The sequence below is a fragment of the Brienomyrus brachyistius genome, chromosome 2 (genome assembly GCF_023856365.1).
Source record: "Brienomyrus brachyistius isolate T26 chromosome 2, BBRACH_0.4, whole genome shotgun sequence".
NCBI classification, from domain to species: Eukaryota; Metazoa; Chordata; class Actinopteri; order Osteoglossiformes; family Mormyridae; genus Brienomyrus; species Brienomyrus brachyistius.
Genome location: NC_064534.1, coordinates 17,850,975 through 17,872,045, shown reverse-complemented (window position 1 = coordinate 17,872,045; position 21,071 = coordinate 17,850,975).

The following is a 21,071-nucleotide window of genomic DNA, read 5'->3' as shown; positions in this document are numbered from 1 at the left end:
CTCCTCCTCCACCAAGGGGGAAGGAATGATGGTCCAATAGTCTAGGAGCTCCTCGGGGGCAGGAACTAGGGGCACGGGAGCGGGGTCAGGGGATCAGGAACCTCCTCAGGGATGGGAGCTGGGGGCACGGGAGCAGGGTCCTGGGGATCAGGGACCTCCTCGGGGACGGGAGCACAGGGGCTGGAGCAAGAACCGGCGGGACTGGAGCCAGAGGGTCAGGAACCAGGGGGACTGGAACTAGAGGATCAGGAACTATGGGGGGCAGAGCAGGAACCACCAGAGTAGGTACCACGGGGGGCAGAGCAGGAATCACCGGAGCAGGAACCGTGGGGGGCGGAGTAAAACCCACCGGAGCAGGAACCAAGGGAGCTGCCTTTTTAAGGGACTTAAGGATCCGCGGGATGGCATCCCCAAACAGCCTGGCACCCTTCCGTGCCAAGTGCGCACTCAGAATGGCATGGGCGGCGGGCGCAAGATCGGGTGAAGTAGCGGGCAGAAAAGCTTTGTGCGCTGGCAGCGAAGCAGCAGGAAATCCCAGTACGGCAAACATCGCCGGGTCGAGGATCGGAGGGTCTTTAAGCATGCCCACTTTGCGCTCCTTCCACTTCTTTTTTTCTGCGTACGGAGCAGCGGAAGGTTTGAGCTGTCTGAACAGCAGGGGAGGAGACACTCCACAGTCCAGGTACACCCGCCATATAAATTCTTCTTCGGCTTCGTCTCTCAGTTACGTCAGGTAGATGAGGGGGCGTGGCACACGGGATAAGCGGACGAGCGGGGCATGACTTATTCCTCTCCAAACATAGGACTGAGAATTCAAGTTGAAATAGTATGCCTCTAAGATCATTTGGCAGACTAAACATTACTTTTAAGTTGGATGGGGTCCATGTCTGACAACAGTGCAAGGCCAAAATAAATGTCTCCAAAAACAGAAGGGAACCCCCTGTGGAAACATTCACTACCAAAGATCGTGCAGCCTAGCGACAATCAGACCAAAGCGAAACCAGAAGTGACCACATGTACATTTTGTACCTAAAGGTCAGCTGAGTAAAACTAAAAGGATTCCCTTATATTTCTCTCCAATATATTCTACTCAGGACGCACATTATACAGAAAAATAGGTTAACTTGGGAAGGTAACAGACCACTGTTTTTCTAATTATGATTAAATTAAGTTGACAAGTTTATCTAGATCTAACTAAGTACAGATGCTCCTCTACTTACAAACTTTCAAATTACGAACTTTCAGACATATGAACGAAGAGTACTGTACGTTCGCATTGTGTTCCTTGGGCTCTTCTTTCCTGTCCACAACATCAATTTTTTTTCTTTGCAAGGCAAAGACTTGTTTTTCAAACAAGTCCAGGACGACCTCTGGCCGCTACTCCCGCCGCGCAACAGCGTAGTGTGCGTACTCCCAGCATACTAGTTCTTAGTACTTGCATATACCCTTAGAATGATGCTGCATAACGACTTACGAACATTTCAAGTTACGAACGGCCGTTCAGAACATAACTCGCTCATAAGTAGAGGACCGTCTGTATTATTAAATACGATGGTGAAACGGTTTAGGCGATTGGGGGACTGCTGGATGAGGCTACATGCTCAAAATTTCTGCATTTCCCTTTGTTGACAGGAGGTTGGAATACCAAGAACGCATAGAATGTAAACCATCAAACTGTATCATGAGCTCTGCAGATATCCACAGGGCTGCTGGAAAAAGAATTCACAGGGGAACCAGTGGCCTAAACACGGAGAGCTCGCTGGCTACTTTAATGATGTTATTGAGAATTACGACTGAGTTGCTAGAAAGTCAAAAGAAACACATGAACTGTTACTGCTGCTTAAACCCAGATAGTATGTGTATGAATAAACGTACTTAGAGGAATGCTATTAACAGAATGAGTGTGGATTACATTACATTAACCTTTGAAAACACCACTGATATATGTATAATCTTACAAATTAAATACAATCAACATATTTAATAAAATCATGAGGCCTATCTTTGTCGTATTTTTATGAAGTTGTTAGTTGCAATATCATATTAAAACATCTTATTCATTAACAAGAAACATGAGATCATTTTATCATTTATTTTAATCATCCCTTGTTCCATCAGTGGTTGCTTAGTGGCTCCTTCAGTAGTTTACAAAGGTTTACAGAATTAACAGATATAGTAACAAATATAGTAATTGCTTGAGATAAAACATGCATCACAGTTCATTAGACGAACCGATATGAGATCAGTATGTAACTAATACTTAGTTTGTGGTTAGTTAATATATAAGCAGGAGCTGCATTATTTGTGCCTCCTCAAGTAAAGTTTTACCATCACATGAAAAGAATAAAAATATATCAGTGCTGGATCCAGAACAAAACCGCTAAGCATGCATCTGAGGGGGGGGCACGACCCTTAGGCACCTATGTAAACCCAGGTCTGTATAGCACATGCAGCCTGGAACGACACCCAATGCTAGCAGCCTAGTGCCAGCCCTCAGGATGGGAGGCCAGGAGGAGTCGCCTCATGTCCCCCCCTGGCAGCAGCGGCACGCTTCCGATTCCCTCTCTGCAGAGCTCAGCCTTGAGGCACGGCATGGCTCTTCCTAATGGGATTTGAAAAACTGCAGCTATAAACAACACATAGGAGAAGGTTGACCTTTTTCCCTGGGTTTTCAGACTTTATCAAAGGACAGAGAATATGTGCGACACACAATACATGATGTTTGCACTTGAACAAACACTAAAAAAAGGTTTTATCCTTTCATTATCATCATTACTGGAATCGCTAAATTTACTGTGAATTCAGTTTTTTTTTTTCCCTTACAGAGGACAAGAATACCGTAATTTAATGTTTTTCACCATCTTTCATTCCAAGCATTGTACATATTGCATTTTCTTTTGTGCTCAGTTGTTATGTAACCTGCTCTTACATCCCTGCTCTAAAATAGCAGAACCTCACATTTTCCAAGTGGTAGCAGGAATACTAATAGCAGACTAACGTACATCCAATCGCTTCAGCTCCGACATTTCATGATACACCACTACTTTACTGCTGACTTTAATTTGAACTTTTCACTTTAAGCCGTCAGGTCTGTTTTAAGCTTGCCCATGCTTTTGCCTGCATGCTTAACTTATTTATTTTTTATCATTAACTTTTTCAGTGTCATCATTTATAGCTGTTCACATTATGTATGCACGTAATTAAATCAGTTATAGAGTTTGCAAATGAGAATATAGTGATGTCTTTTCTCATCAATGAATAAACATTAATAATTATTATGTCGGCTGCTCTGCAGTTATCTAGACAGTGACAATGCAGGCTATTTAACGGTACAATTAGTCTAGTGGATGTACTAATGACCATTCTACAGAAGTGGTACAACAACCATGTCAAATTCAGCGAATTAATATAAACCAATACATGTAAAGAAAAAGCTATCACAGGTCTAATAAAAAAATAATGCTAATGCTCGGAAAAAGCCAAACAAAGTATCATGCATAGAACATAACGAAAGCAGATTATCAGACAGATAGCTAATTGATAACCATTCAAGAATTATAACAATATGCTCTGCGTTGTCATTTAATGATATTAAGATGTCCTGTTTTGGATTGAATCAATGTTTCTTCAGATGTACTGTTAAAAAAGAATCACAATACAGTTTAGCACATGAAACAAGCATTATCTTTATGAAAAAATGGCAGTCTGAATGGCACACGAAACTACTATTCTACAGATTTTCCTGTATAATGACATTGTTACATTAACCAACTGCTCAAGACCGTTTCTCGGTAATGTACTGACACAGCTATACAGATGGAACTGAAAGATTCCTACCTCTGTTTTCTATAATCAAACCAACTATGCCAATAGATTTCTAGGCATAAACTGGAATCTGAGTTTGATTTATTATAGCTTCCCAGGAAATTGGTTTTATTGAAGCTGTTGGATATGTCTTGAAATAAAACCTTTTTTGGCAACTCACAGGCTGATATATAACTGATTTGAGTTATCATCAATCTCTCAAAAATTCCATTTGTTTGAAATCTCCTAAACTAGTCGCTTCAGGAGCTGATCTCATGGTCCATGTGCTGGAGAATCTGTCCATGCAGCTCTGGGAGACATCTGCTGGAAATTTAGTCTAATCATTTGATACCGAGTTTACGGAATGTGCCATTGTGGCGGTCACATCATCAGCTCACTATGTTCTGGAGCAAGTCATTTATATATATATATTTATATTTAATGCTATTTTAAGGAGATTGGAGCTATCAGCCTAGCTACCAGTTTTTCAAGACAAGCCTACCCAGAGAATTTACCAGTGATATTAGATTGCATTGATATTAGATGATTGTATCACTAAAAAACATTTATTAAACTAAAATGTGTTTCTGTAAACCAAGTTTAAATATAGGACAAACACATTGTCATGGAATTGTTTTTCCATTATGACTTCCAGCTAGCTTATTTCAGTTCAGTTTCTGGTTTCTTAATAGATTTATAATATTAGTTAAACTGTAAGTGTAAATGAATTGCACGGGGTGATTCTACCCGCCATCAAAAGGGGTCTTATAGTTTGTGAGCTCTGACACCCTAATCTCAGATGAATTTAATGTCATCAGGTTCCCACTGTTGGGTTTAAAGGCTTTCACAATTTCACAGTTACTAGTTCCAGATGGCAATCGGTTTTACAGGGGACTGGCACGTTTCATAAAACCCCAGCTGGTGTGCCTTTGCACCCACACTGTACTAAAGATATGGGATCTTTTTATTACAATGACTCAATGCAAATAAATAAATAGACAGACAGACAGGCAGGCAGACAGACAGGTAAAATTCATCTATATAAATGCAGTCAAACTTTGTGCATTTGTAAGGCCTTTATATAATACACATTTATTACAATATTTTATATAATTTTAATTTTCTTTTTTACATTTTCTGAAATGCTGATTTAAGATGGATTCTGTTACCTCAACTTTACGCCTACATATTAAAGAATTTGGCCAAGGCGATTGAGGAAATTTGTCGAGCCTGAAACACAACGCCAGACCGGAAATCTGTTTTAAAGAACGGTTGCGTTTTGCCAAATGTGTCAACTGTTTTACTTATTTGTCTGCATATTGGAAGCCTGGAAAATATATCCAAAGGTAAGGGTGGCGTAATAGCAAGCACCGTTGCCTTGAGCCTCCAGGGTTGAATCTTTTCATCCTGTAGTCCACAACAGACAGAGAGGCAAATTAATGCATTGGGAGTGAGTGCCCTGTGCTGGACTGATATCCAAGGTGTTCCCCAGACTCATGTGTCCTGGCATAGGCTCCTGGCTGTCTGTGACCCTGTTCAGGACATGTGATGTATGTCAAGGCATAGAATCACAAGATAATAATTTAAAAATGTAGAATCTCTGAGCTACAATTCCATGAACACATACAAGTTTTTTTTCCAGGTTTGGGTTATAAACAACATGCAATTAAGTAAAACAGGCAGAGAAAAATGTAATCCGACAGCTTCCAATACACATCCACTCTCCTCTCGTCCATAATTCAGATTTACTGCAGAAATATCAGTTCAAGGTGGTGGAAGCACCATGAGAGAACGACGGCATAGTTCATAGTCATATCTTTTATTTAGTTTGTACTCTATCTCTATGGTTACACCAGCATAGCGAAAGGAGGTAGCGAAGGCTGTGCAACTGAAGGAGAAACAGATGTGGTTTTATAGCAGTGCAAAATTTTCAGCTAATTTTCTTTTCATAGCCAAAGTTTAATGCACATTAAGGGAATGAATCAAACAAATGAAATGTGAAATAAAATTGCAAGCACATGTAAAAACAAAAACAATTATTTGTTTTTTTTTAGAATTACTGTTACCAGGTATTATGATAAAATTGTTTCTTAGGCATCAGAATATTAACTCTGCTGTTTCCATTATCAGTACACTTTTCATTTTATTTCCTTATAATCTTCAAATTGTTCAGTCAACGTTTTGCACTGCTCTCTTTATACTTGGTTTACTCACTTTGCATGTAAGCATTCCACGCCTGTTTGCAGCGATAATTGTTAATTTTCCCATTTTAAACACTTAAGCATTAAATCTATCACTGTGGAAGTGATTATGAGGGTGCATTGGAGCTGGGAAGTGTATATCATTCAAAAACAACATTATGTAATATCAAGAAAAAAGATTTTAAAAAGATAACCATGCAGTCATTTAGAATTGCAGGTAATTACTAGCCTCACACAGTAGTAATGCTGGTTTCATTTCTAGGCTACATTTGCAGGTCACTGTAAAACACACACACACTAGCTCTACAACTGCATTGGCTGATGGCACTGACACTGTTGATAAATTAATGAGGGAAATGTTTGACAGAACACCTCACTTATAGTCACAGGCTTCGGGCAGTGACCGAAAGAAGAAAATCACAGATACAATTGATAGAAATGATTTTCTTTTTCAGGGTGTCTGGACTGATCCTTACAGATAGGCAGAAGAGCTCAGACATTCTGGAGGAACTCAGAGTAGAGCCACTTCTCTTCTGCATCAAAAGGAACCAGCTGAGGTGGTTCGGTCATCTAGCATGCCTCCTGGACACCTTCCAGAGTACACCCAGGATAGCCTGGAGAGATTATATCTCTCGGCTGGCCTGGGAACACCTTGGTATTCCACCAGAGGAGTTGGAGGAGGTGGCTGGTGAGAGGGAGATCTGGGCATCCCTGCTAAGACTGCTGGCCCCGTGACCTGACCACAGATTAGTGGCAGATAATGGATGGATGGATGGATAGATGGATAGACAGAAGTATAGATATAATGACCTTCATTTATATTGACTTTCTGATGACCCCTCATCTATAGCACAGGTTTTGTGACACCTGCACTGTTTATGCAGAACATAAAATTAAAGACAATGGGACAAGAGTAACCATGCACCTCTTCTTTACTGAGCAAACTGATGACTCATTTGTCTTTTGGGGTTGTCTGAGTTTAACCACATGCCCCAAGGCATCACTAATGCTCCATGCACATTCCAGTGCTTGGGTTTCTCAGCACACTGGAAGAGCATGAAAGAAGGCATTTGCATGTTCTCCAGCAGTTGAAGAAGAATGGGTTGAAGCTTTCCCCAGCCAAGTATTGGTTCATCTAGAGCTCAATGGATTATCTAGGGCATATTATCTTTAGTGAAGGAGTAAAGACAGATCCTGAAAAGATCAGTGCTCTTCATACCTGGTCAAGTCCCCGAACCCTTATTACCGCCAGTTTATAAAAGATCCCAAGATAGTCAAACCCCTGAACGATCTTACCACAGAGGCCTTTGCCAGCTGGTGGACACCTGCATTCCAGGTGGATGTTGATACGATCATAGACAAACTCACTTCCACACCCATGCTTGAATTTGCTAATTCAAAGCTCCCGTATGAACTCCACACTGATGCCAGCCATTCTGGTTTAGGCACTGTGCTCTATTTCAAGAGCAGGACGGCAAGACACGAGTCATCGGTTTCGCTAGCAGAGGACTTTTGCCCACAAGCTGCAGTTCCTAGCCTTCAGATGGGCCATAGTGGAGAAATTTCAAGGTTATCTTAAGGAGAAGGGATACCAATCTGTTGATTTATATATTTAAGTCTGTTAAGCTTGATGCTGTCAGTTACTACTGGTTGGCTGTTCTTTCAACATTCGACTTCAACACCAAGTACCGTCCTGGGAGAAGCAACCTGATGCTGATGGCCTTTTTAGACGACCTCACAACACTCTAGAAGATGACCACATCTTGAGGAAAGAGAGCAAATGAAGCAGTGTGCTTCTCACCATCTCACTTCACCCTCCCAAATAAAACAACCTAACCATTGACACTATTAAGGTTTTATGTCACCATCATCTTTCGACTGAGGCTAATAACAACCTGCCTTGTATTACTCTGATAGAATCCCTTGCTCTTCATGCTAATGTGGTGCCAGACATGCATAAGGTTGAAGGAACATCACCAGGAGACTGATCCAGACATTGGGCAGGTGGTCAGCTGGTTGGAGGCTGGAGACAAGGCAACCCCTAACCCTAGTACTTCTTCTTTAGAGCTTAAAGTACTGCTCAAGGAGCAGAAACGGTTGGAGTTGAGAAATAGTCTTTTTTACAGAACCCGCAGGCCAAAAATTACATCACCTACCAGTTTGTGGTTCCCAGGTCTCTAAGGTCTACAATTATCAAGTCCCTGCATGACGATATGGGGTATATGGGTCTGGAGAGAACTCTCAACTTGGTTAGGTTAAGGTTCTATTGGTTTAAGATGGCTGCAGACATGGAGAACAAAATTAAGACCTGTGGCCGTTGTGTCCGGAGAAAGACACCAGCTGAAAAATGAGCACCTGTGATGAATACCCAAACCACAAGCCCCCTGGAAGTGGTATGGATGGATTATTTATCCTTAGAGCCTGATAGTCACAATACCAAGGATATCTTGATTATAACTGACCACTTTACCAAATATGCTGTTGCCATACCCACAAAAGATCAAAAGGCGGCAACAGTTGCAAAGTGCCTTTGGGAACAGTATTAAGTACATTATGGGTTTCCAGAGCATTTGCTTAGTGATCAGGGCTGAGATTTCAAGTTGCAACTCATCAAAGAGCTCTGTCACTAAGATGCGCACTAGTCAATACAAGCCTAGGGGGAACCCAGTGGAATGGTTCAACCAAACTCTTCTTGGCATGTTAGGGACCTTAACTGATAGAAAGAAAAGCCACTGGTGACACTATATAAAACTCCTAACACATTTTCTAGGTGGGATTCCAATGTGTACAAAGTCCTGAAAGGGAAGGGAAACCTACCTGTGTATATGGTGCAATCCATAATTGGTGATGGTTCTGTTGATGATTGACCTCTTGCTTTCTTGTGGCAACCTGTGTGAATCAGAAGATGTTGAATTGGATAGGCTGAAGGCTCAATGGCTAAAAACTAGATGTAGTCAGCCTAAACCCCCTGAGGAACCCTCCAAAGACCCTGAGGATGACTTATCATTCTGTCCTGCTCAGTGGCCTGTCATGCCAGTGACAAGGTTCATTCAGGTGTATGAAATTCCAAGGGCCTTGCTAACCTCCGTAACCCCAGCCATACCACTAACTTCCCAGTTTCAGAACCAACTTCCTACCGACCATTCTGCATTGTCTGCGGAACCTTTCAGGGCTCCCTCCGAAGTAGTTGGAGGAATTGCACCAGGGCTTATGCATGAACAACCCTCTACTGGAGGGGATACAACTTTGAAATGCCAGCTGTTGACGACGAAGGTGTACCTTCGGCAAATAATGAAGCTGTTGTTGAAGACTAGCAAAGCACCAATCTGGATCATGCACTCACTCACCTGCAGGTAAACAGCACGAAGGAAAGCAAAATTGTCATAATCACAGAAACAGCTGACTCATTTACATTTACATTTACAGGATTTGGCAGACGCCCTTAGCCAGAGCGACTTACATAAGTGCTTTGAGACTCTGCAATGAATTTCCGATGCTAGCTCAATAAGGACCCAAGCTATGAATACTATCTCTGAGAACTCCATTGAGTAGTGCAGAAATTTTTTATTTATTTATTTATTTATTTTTTTAAAACACACCAGAATAAGAGTCGAGAAAGAATATAGAAGTTCTACGTCAAGTATTTCTGAAAAAGAAATGTTTTGAGTCGTCGCTTGAAGACAGTCAAGGATTCAGCTGTTCGGACATCTAGGGGGAGTTCATTCCACCAATTAGGTGCCAGGACAGAGAAGAGCCGAGATGCGTGTCTTCCTTGTGCCTTGAGGGGAGGAGGGACCAGTCGAGCAGTGCTGGAGGATCGGAGAGATCGTGGTGCAGAGCGTGGTGTGATGAGGTCCTTTAGGTAGGATGGTGCCAGAGAATTTTTGGCTTTGTATGCCAGCATCAGTGTTTTGAATCTGATGCGTGCAGCTACAGGAAGCCAGTGGAGGGAGCGCAGCAAAGGAGTGGTGTGGGAGAACTTGGGAAGGTTGAAAACAAGACGAGCAGCTGCATTCTGAATCAGTTGGAGGGGACGGATGGCGCTCAGTGGTAAACCCGCTAGAAGCGAGTTACAGTAGTCAAGGCGTGAGATGACGAGGGACTGGACGAGTATCTGGGTAGCCTGAGTGGAAAGAAATGGACGTATCCTCCTGATGTTAAAGAGGAGAAACCGACAAGAGCGAGAAAGACTGGCGATATGTGAGGAAAATGACAACCGATCATCTATGGTAACTCCAAGGTTTCTAGCAGAAACCGAAGGACGGATCAGGGAGTTGTCGAAAGAGATCGCAAGGTCCTGGAGGGGGGATGAGTCAGCCGGGATGTAAAGCAGCTCAGTTTTACTAGTGTTGAGTTTTAGCTGGTGAGTGGTCATCCAAGATGAGATGTCTGCCAAGCATGTAGAGATCTTAGTGGAGACATGAGTGTCTGAGGGAGGGAAGGAGAGGATGAGTTGAGTGTCATCGGCATAGCAGTGGTAGGAGAAGCCATGTGAGGATATAACTTCGCCAAGAGATTTAGTGTAGAGGGAGAATAGGAGAGGGCCAAGAACCGAGCCCTGAGGGACACCGGTGGAAAGACAACGTGGAGTAGATGTGGATCCATTCCATGTCACTTGGTATGTTCGGCCTTCTAGGTAGGAAGCCAGCCAGCGCCAGGCCAGGCCACCAATGCCAAGACTCCTAAGGATGGATAGGAGAGTTTTGTGGTTGACCGTGTCAAATGCTGCTGATAGGTCAAGAAGGATGAGGACAGATGACAGTTTGGCTGATCTGGCAGCATGTAGCTTCTCAGTGACTGCTAAGAGGGCAGTCTCTGTAGAGTGAGCTGCTTTAAAGCCAGACTGATTAGGATCCTGGAGGCTGTTCTGAGAGAGATAGAGAGAAAGCTGGTTGTAGACTGTACGTTCGAGGATTTTTGAAAGGAAGGAAAGAAGCGATACTGGTCGGTAGCTGCAAGTGTCTGAGGGATTTAGAGTGGGTTTTTTTAGGATGGGAATGACCCTGGCTATTTTGAATGCTGTTGGTACATGACCGGAGGTTATGGAGCCATTAATGATAGTCGTGATGAAGGGGAGAAGGTCTAGAGCGATTGTCTGAAATAATGCAGAAGGGATTGGATCAAGTGGGCAGGTGGTAGGGTTGGAAGATGAGATGACTTTCATGATCTCATCTGCCGTAAGACCAGAAAACTGGGCCAGTGAGGGGGGAGGGAAATCCTTAGTGTGTAGTGTAGTGGATGAGGGAGAGAATGTCTGACAGATTCTGTCAATCTTCTCGGCAAAGAAGTTGGCAAAATCTTCAGCAGTCAGGAAGGAAGGAGCAGGAGGACTCGGCCTGTAAATCTCAGCAATTACGACAACCACCAGGTTGGGTCCACTATCCTGAGTTGGAGAAACACTTAATCTCCTTTGCACAGTCTCTTAGAAGGGGTCGATTTAGCGCTTGACACCATTTTTGATTTTGACCGTTCCCCTTTCCGTGTCATGTAGATGGGCATCGGGAACACAAGAAGGAACCCATGCAGAGTAATGGTGGAAGGGCGTAACCCCTGCAGAATAGGGTAACAACAAGGCGTGAAGTTCCTGTGGACACATAGCGTATAAAAATGTTTAAGAAGGATATATTACCATAAAAGAAAAACAGGAAGAAAGAAATTCATATATTCAGTTATAATACTAAATTGTGTTGGTATGTATACTGTTCATCTCAATATAATGGAAGCACATGTTTACAAATAATTAATTTGTTGAGCTGTAACACTAAATGTTACCGTAATGTATTTAATTTCATTGTAACTTAAATGCACCCTTTGCTATTGGTGGCACAGATTGTGAGATGTACGGAAATTAACGAGGTCTTATTTTAGAATAAAGAATGGAATCCTTATTGTTTTACATTACTGGGGTAGACTGGTTTTTGAACCACCTGCCAAAAGCTGGAAGATTCAGATGGTGAGCCTAGCCCAGAGAGACTGAGGACAACCGTAGGCTTCATCCCAGTGGAACCGGATCAGCTCGTTTCATTCATCCATCCAGACTGCAGATCACCTCTATGCAAATAGGGAGGGGCATAACTGCTATACAACCAATACGCATCCAAACTAGGGAAAGGGAGTCTGTACTGATATCAGCTCACCTACCTAGATAAAGGTAGTTTTGTTTATTATTTTAAAGAGCTGTTTATTTCATTTTCCCAATGTACAAAGTTACATGCTGCCGATGAATGCAGGGCAATAGAAAGGTCAGCTGTTCAACCCCGACGTTGAGTTGAGTAGCAGCGTACCTCTCTCTCAACCTAGGTAGATCCATGACGCTTCCATCCTTATCTGTGCAGCACCAGGGGTGCTACATATATGTGGCTGGAGCCTCCATTTATAACATAAAGTAATTGCCTGCTTCAGCCTTCCTCACTTACAGGAGGCCAGCTTTTCAGCCTTTGGACACTTTGCCAAATTTTGATAGATTTAATTATGTGCAGCATGTATGTTTATGTAAGTTACATGGCTAATGGAATGTCTACTAAAAGAGACAGTTTTCCATGTATTCCAGCCTGTGGAAAGAGAACAGTGGACTGACCTGCCTGTAATTTGCTCTGCCTTGGGTCTTTTATACTAGAGGCTAGACTCTTGTGCCTCAGACCCAAGCAATCCATTAAAATATATGGCCAATCCTGAATTGATCCCCTCCTCTATATGGAGGCATGTTGATAGCAGATACTTCACATCATGACAATGAACTCCATTCATTTTCTAGCAAGCACAACACAAGCAGACGATAATAGGATTACAAGACAGTCACCGAACATCCAGCTGGACCACCCAGGAAAATCCGTTACGCTCCATAGCTAAATCATGGGAAATCCCATCCGATCAAATGAGATAGAATTTCATATGCATGCATTCCTAACAGCGAAGCCAAACAAAAGAAATGCAAGAGAGCTCATTCAAGGGCAGAACTTGACCACGACTTTGAAGGATTTTCAGCCCGGCACATGTGGCCTGCATTCCGCTTTAAGAAACAGGCATCCACTTTGGACCGCAGCGGCGTCACACGCTGGCACGTACTGTGCTGTGGGTCCTTAACCTCATGCCACTTTCACTGCCGTCACCACTGTCTTCTCTGGTAACCACTGCCGGTTCCCATGCTAAAAACACTTAGCGCCTCCAGCACAATTAGATTGGCAAGGGAAGTAGGGGGTAGAAAGAAGCCACACTGTTATCACAGACAGCCCGCTCCTTTTTTGGGAAACCCACAGAAGCCATAGACAGAAGTTTGCTCTCTCTTTATAGCGCTGTAGTCACGAAACCAGGTATGATGAGAGGTCAGTATGCACTGAAGATACACTCCATATTCCGAATTTAAAACCAACAGCAACCACAATTTCCACTTGGTCTTCACTTAAACCAAGAGAATGCAGAATTCAAGGTCAAGTATCCAGAAAGGAAATGCATGGCTTCTATTTTAAAACTGAACACACTATGTAAATTAATTACACTGCCTTATTTAGAGCTGACAGTCAGCATTCTGGCGTTTTTTTCATGCACGTGGAGGCTTTGCATTTCTATCTAAAATTCTACCATTTCGTAAGTACAGGTAATATTTTATGCTTTATTTCAGTTAATTGTACACAGAGAAACCCACCTACTCAAAAACACAGAAAAGGATTATGGACTCCTTACAGAGAATTATTTATTAATATTGATCACTTTTTTCTCTAAAGGTGACCTTAATCACACCCAGAAATAAGCACATCGGTCATTGCTTATGTAACATCAGAAATTGCTAAAATACCCCTTGCTGCAATGTGTTAAGTCAACACACTTCACGAGGAGTCTTGGAAGGAGCATGAGCTGGCACTGCAGATTCCTGTGTAAATAAGAAGGCCTTCCAAAACTATCATTCACCACATTCTTGAAGACGATAAACACTGAACCAAATTGTATAACATTTATGTTCTCTTCAATTCACTTTTTCCTCCAAAAGTGGGATTTCCATCCAACTAGGGGAGGCCAAGCAGATGTGTGTTGCAGATGTACTTGTAAGCCATCAAAATGGAATTTGGGCAAAGATGCACATCATTGTGAATGCATGCTATGCTAAGCTATTATTACTGCTGACTTCTGTGTGGGGAATTTATTTTACATGTAGCAGTATCCTTGTGTGTTAGTCTTGTGTATACCTCACACAATGACTTCCATAGATTGTTCTTCAAAGCTTTCAGTTAATTTACACTGAGCGATTCACCATCTAGTTGGTCAAGAGGTCACCTGAGGTCAGGAATTTCATCCAGATTAATACAAAATATTACAATGTAGAATAATATATATATGTATGTATATTCAATACAATGAAGAAAGGGTTTCATGAAGAGGCATTTCTTCAGATGTTTATTAAATCCCCAGATAAACTCTGTTCAGTTAATTCCAACCAAATTTGAACTGACTACTGAATTAGCATTTCTGTCGAGGACATGCAAAGCACTGTCCATTCAGGTGAACACTGAAAATAGTCCCTCCAAATACCCAGGTGTTTCTAGTAATGATCTCAACATAATTGTGCATTCATGGGCATTCATTGGAGATTACATGTAAAACAGGCAAAAAAAAGATCATCAAGTGAAGTATCACATTTGAAATGTTGCAACATTCTATGTGGAATAAGAATGAAAGGGGTTTATAACCCTGGATGAAGCAGGAGACAGAACACGAAACAGGTATCTTGTTTAGTGACAGATTACAGATAAATAAACCTTGGAGACTACAGGGTCTTGTCTGTGGATCTTGGACCAAGGTCACAGTTCCATCCTCTATCTCCAGACACACTCAGATAACAGCCTTTGATGTTCACTGAAGGGAATATATTTGATTAAGAAAAGGAAAAACTGGCCATGTTTTTGAACCATACTTCGTAGCCACGGGAATAGCAAACACAAATAGCAAAAGAAGTTGGAAGCTTAAGATAATCTTAAGAAGGAGATTAATGTTTGTGCAGAAAACACAATGAGAATAATAAAAAACTAGAGAGCACTACCACCTGCTACCTCCGGGGTTGGGGGTTTGATTATTACCTCCACTGTGTGTGGAGCATATAGTGTCTCTGAGTTGTGTCTGGTTTGTCTTGGGGTTTCCAGTTTCCTTGTGCAGCACAAAGATATTATGATAGATAATTTAGCATCTCTAAATTGTTCACTGTGCATGTGTGTCACATCCAGGGTGTGTTCCTGCTTTGTGCCCTAATCAAAGTAGAGCAGGAGCTCAATTGACCTTGAAGGTGGTGCCATGTATCTGGATGATAATACACCAACACACACCGCAAGTCTGGTGACAGAGTGGTGTGAGGAACATGAAAGTGAAGCTGAACATCAGCCATGGCCATGGTCACCAGATCTGATTTTTATTGAGCCACTTTGGGGTGTTTTGAAGGAACGAGTCAGGAAATGTTTTCCTCCACCAGCATCACATAGAGACCTGACCAGTGTTCTGCATTAGGAATGGCTCAAAATCCCTCTGACCATGTGAAGGACTTGTATCTGTCATTCCCAAGATGAACTGATGCTGCATTGGCTGCAAAAGGAGGTTCTACACCATACTAATCAATTACTGTGGTCTAAAACCAGGTCTTTCCATTTTATTGTCCAACCCCTTTAAATATTCTGTTGCTAAACATTTCACGGTGTTTACACACAGCGGCAAATGATCTCCTGCCACACGTGGGACTATCCATACTCACAAGCCAACAAAGGAGCCACTAGAATAGCTCCTGAGTGACTAAATATTTTCCTTCCACAGATCATAACTTTAATGTGGTGGAAGAGTTTGTATGCATCCATAATCCATAGAGCTACATCATCTGAAAGCTGAGCATTGACCCAAGGCATCCCATCCAATGTTGGGTTACAAGGACCCACCACTGGAGAAACGCCTGGGGCTGATACTTGATAGTGGGCGTTTTATGGCCAGGGTACTGGAGAGGGGAATCTAGCCATCCTTGCCTGGCCCGAGAACATTGCACCTTCACCCTCGCACAAGTGCGAGATGGTTTGTGGGAATGTAATAAAATAGGGTACATGTGCTTTGCGGAAACAGCATATGACTGCGTGCACAGCACATACTGTGGGAAGTAGTGAAGGAATGCAGGGTAGTGCAGCCACTACCGAAAGCCATTCAGTTCCTGTATAAATGTAGGGAGAGTTGTGTCTGCATTCTTGGCACAAAGTCAAAATCATTTAGTGTGGTTGCCAGCCCCTGACAAGTATGTGATTTTAATGGACAGGCACCCAAGGCACAGCCGTAGCTAGAAGGGCATTTGGTATGTTGTTTGTGGTATTATATGACCTGATCCTCCAGCATGCCCTGTTCAGTGGTGAATTTTAAGCAGCAGCACTTCAAAATCTACGGTCAGGATACTCTCTCCCTAATGTATCAATTGCTCATTTCAGGTGAAAAGAGAAGAGTCTGTCCTTGGTAAAGATTTAAGATACTCAGGGAGGTAAAAGGGATTATGAGATTGACAGGAGACTAAGATGGCAAATGTTGGCAAAATGGGAACTGTAAGATGAGACTTGTGATTTACTGGTAAATCAACATCAATGACACAGGCAGGTAAAATGAGGCTTTCCCTGCAGCTCCGATCCTCGGTCTAAAGCCTGTGGCACAGCTACTGGAATATATGAGGGAAATTATTGAGTTGTGTGCTAAGTGCTAGCTTTCTATGAGATACTTCCAATAAACTTTGGAGTCCCTATACCACAGCACCTGCTCTCCTTAGTGGTTGGAGGAAGAATTTCAAAAAAGATTTGGGGGCTGTTCCACAAAGCAGGATTTGCCAGTTAGCCGGATAATTTAAGGCAAATGTGAAAACTGTCCAGTTGGAAGAGAGGTAATTGACATTTCTGTTGGATAATCCTTACATTCGACCTAAGTCATCTGGCTAAAAAAGAAATTATGCTTTGTGGAATGCTCTTTTTTATTTTATGCTGTTACTCATTATCAAAAAAAATCATAATGTATCTTTTTTACTTTGATTTTCTATCAAAGAAATATATTTCAATACAGTATATAATGTAAAATGTAGTGTCACTTTCCATTTACATACCCACCCTCTCAATACAAGTACACAGACTGTCCTAAATACAGACAGATCTAGCACAGTCCCCTGTACATTTCAAATGAAGGCTTCAATTGCTCCCACAGACCAATACCAATGCAGATTTTGAACTCTGCTATTCATAATGAAAATGACATTCATCATGTCAATAGTACATATTTATCTATGAGCACTTAATTCTCTGTTGGACAATTTCCAGGTATTACCACTTAGGATGAACATCGCTTGTGGTCACCACTCCAGAATCAGTGCTTCCAGCTTCAACCATAACCTTTAACATTATAAATTAAAACTGGAAATTGACTTTGGGCCAAAGCGAGCAATCCCAACCATTAACCTACCTACTAACCATTATTACATGAAGTAAACTGACACTTGAGTCTTTTCAAATCAATGGAGTGTATAATAAGTTACTGTAATATTGACACAAAGTGATCTTTGTAATTAAAAAGCATTTTGATGTGTTTCCTGATGCAGCTGGGTGGCATGAATTTTCCTGACCATAAATCCTAACTAATTTTATATCGCCTAACACTGTCTTATATCCGTCAATAAGCAGGGTTTATGCGGGAGTCACTCCCTCTTCATGAAAGTGTTAAGGGTGTTTAGAATCCAGGCTGTTCACCTTTGTCATTCACTCTCTGCACACCATCGCAGATGCAAGGTGCCACGAGGTCATTCCATCCCAGTCAGCTGAGTGGCAACAAGACACAGTAACTCAAATGATGCAAAGGAAAGCAGGATGTGAGAACATACATCGCCTTCATCTCTGCACTCTGGGTACGGTGTAAGGATACAACTTGCTAACCTTGTTTAGGCCAGCAGTCATATGATTCATTGCTGAAACCTTCCCTTCATCAGCAGACAGTATACACTCCAGTCAAAGTGATTATCAGAATGAAAACCATGTTATGTCACTGCTACTATATGTATGCATGAATGTGGAATACTTTTAATTTTTGTTCACTTTGGAAGATTATGTAAGCATCAACAAAAATACACTTAGAAAACTGTGAAGCACAAAATAATGTACAAGCCTTCTAGAAATAAGCAGGTCGTACAGAAATCCTTTCAAACATCAGCACTTTATAGGGTAATTGAGGAGGTTACAACAAAAAGCTTAAGAAAAGAAATATCAGGGAACGTTAATGTTTCACAAGGTTCTCAACCAAACAGCCATTGGTCAAAATGTGTATATAGTAAAATTAGAAGCTATGTTATCATCCATCCATCCATTTTCCAAACTGCTTGTCCTACTGGGTCGTGGGGGGTCCGGAGCCTATCCCAGAAGCAATGGGCACGAGGCAGGGAACAACCCAGGATGGGGGGGCCAGCCCATCGCAGGGCACATGCACTCCTACGGGCAATTTAGCAACTCCAATTAGCCTCAGCATGTTTTTGGACTGTGGGGGGAAACTGGAGAACCCGGAGGAAAGCCCACGATGACATGGAGAGAACATGCAAACTCCAGGCGGAGACTCGAACCCAGGTCCCAAAGGTGTGAGGCAACAGTGCTAACCACTGCACCACCATGCCACCCCGCTATGTTATCATGTATTATGGAAAACCATACATCCTCGTTTTTAGGACACAATAGAAGTACAGTGAATTCCTCCTATATGGAAGTTGCCAATGTTATAGATTTTTTTGGATTTTAAGGGAATGCTGCATTTGTTTGCATGTAGTATCCAAATCTGAATTGCATCACCCTTAATATAGGTTATGTTAGCTTTATCTGACCAGCCTATTTGTCGTTTTTGTTCCTTTAGGATTGTTTCCTTTGTTTAAGACCAAAATTGAATCTTAGTAACATATTTTGTTTCATATTATTTTGAGAGCCTCAAGGGAATGGTTCCTATTGGCAGTAAGAATCCCCTTCTCAAAACACCGCAAGACCAAGAAATCTAGAAGCTGGGGAGAATTCTTTTATTCCTTTTGGCAGTGTGCATTTTGGAATCCTGTGGATTTAATTGGAGAAAGCTGGGAAACTATTACAGGCTACAGAAATTTGTATCAAAACTGGAGAAGTTATCAACAATCTGGCAAGTATGGAAAAAGAAAAAAAAGGTCTACTTTTGTTTGGTTTCCTGTTTAATTGCATTTTGAACCTTAACAGATTCTCTGCCCTTAGGACACAGAGTCAATAGAAAATACGACAGCATGCTACTGTGACTACAGATTCCACTAAATAACCTGCTAATAAATATTGTTTGTTTGGATCTGCCCTTATGCAACACAACAATGATTTAAGTCATCTTTATATACTCTACACAAGACAAAAAAAACAAGACTTTTCTGAACTTTTGTTCCCCATGTTCTTTAGACAGCTCACTAGACTTGTAACCTAGAAAAGGAAGTGTGTCTCACCTACAGTGCTCTTTTCTTTACTGTGGCACAGAATCGTCAATTTCAGAGCAGAAGCCTGTGACTAAGTACACCTCAAAACTGGGTAGCAGCTTCAGTCATGCTCTTGCAATTTAGAAACTCACCAGACCCGGAAGATGCACGTTGAAAACAGATGTGAACGTCAGAGAGTCTCTTTTTTTTTTAACGTAAGACTCTTACATCAGCTCCCATTGCCTGGAAAAGTCCTTAAAAAGCATGGGAAAGAGGAACACGTAAACCTCAGCCAGAATTAAGCAGGGCTGTTTAGCCCATCACAGTCAAGTTTCCCCTTTTGTGTTTGTAAGTCTGAAGGGTAACCACCTGGCACTGAAGGAGCAATGCTCTGCAAGAAGTCTCACTTGCCTGAAACAGCAGCCGTTTTGGTTATACGCTACATGGGGATCTGTGTAGAAAGTCCCCTTTCCCTGCCAGTAGCTCTACACAACTACAGTATCAGTCAAAAGTTTGGACACAGCAACCCATAGAGAAGTTTACATGTACTATTGTGTATGTTTTTTTGAATAGTTATACAGACATCAAAATTAATTTGTGGGTGGGGGCAGCTCTGTGAGTCGGGATTCAGAAGGTCGTGGGTTCATACCCTGTGGTTGGCAGACTGATCCCACCACTGAGCCAGGCCTGAGCCAGTGACCTCCTGGGATGCTTTTCCAGCTGTCCTGAAGGAGATCCGACATATATGCTGAAAACATATTGGCCACTTTTTGTTTGCTTTCTCCTGAAACTCCTCCAGAAACCCATTTCAACTGTTTAGGTCAGGTGGCCAAGTCCTGTGATGTGACACTATTGCTCTCCTTTGTAGGTGGCTTGGCGTGTCCAAACTTTTGACTGGCACCATGTATCTATACTGTATAGCTCAACACCTTTAGGAGCATGGAGCCGTAGAAGTACTGTTCATGGAAAATAAAAAGGAGGAATTCTATGTGGACATAATTAAATGACCTTAAAATCTTCCTGACTCCAGCTCTAAAAAAACCACAGATTTGTGTACTCTCTTCCAGAGTAACAACCTTGAAATTAGAATAGAAAAGCCAAGGTTTCATGTGAAAGAAATGAATAGCTTAAAGATTTAATAACAAAGGGAAAACTTGCAATAGGAACATTGCTCTTATGAAGCAATCTGGTACAAGCCTTTTGGAAATAATATAGTCATACAGAAATTATTTAAAATGTCTGAATTTTATAGTATAATTGAGAAGGTTGCAACAAAGTTTGAGAAAAGAGAAAAGGGAACCTTAATGTTTCATAAGGTTCCAAAACAAACAGCCTTTGGTAAAAATGAGTATATGGTAAAATTATAAGCTATGTTATCATGTATTATGGAAGGCTGTACATGCAAATTTTTAGGACAATGACAAATTTTACCGAGACCTTTAGTTTCATTAAAAATTCATTTACAATATTTATTTTTGCAGTCTAGCATGAAATAACATGTCGAACTCCAATCATGCTTGGTGTACATAGGCAACATTCTGTCAATCTTTTTTTTCTGCTAAAATTACAAAGTTGCAAACAGTGGTAAAGCAAGGAAACATTATAGAGAACATTAACTGCCA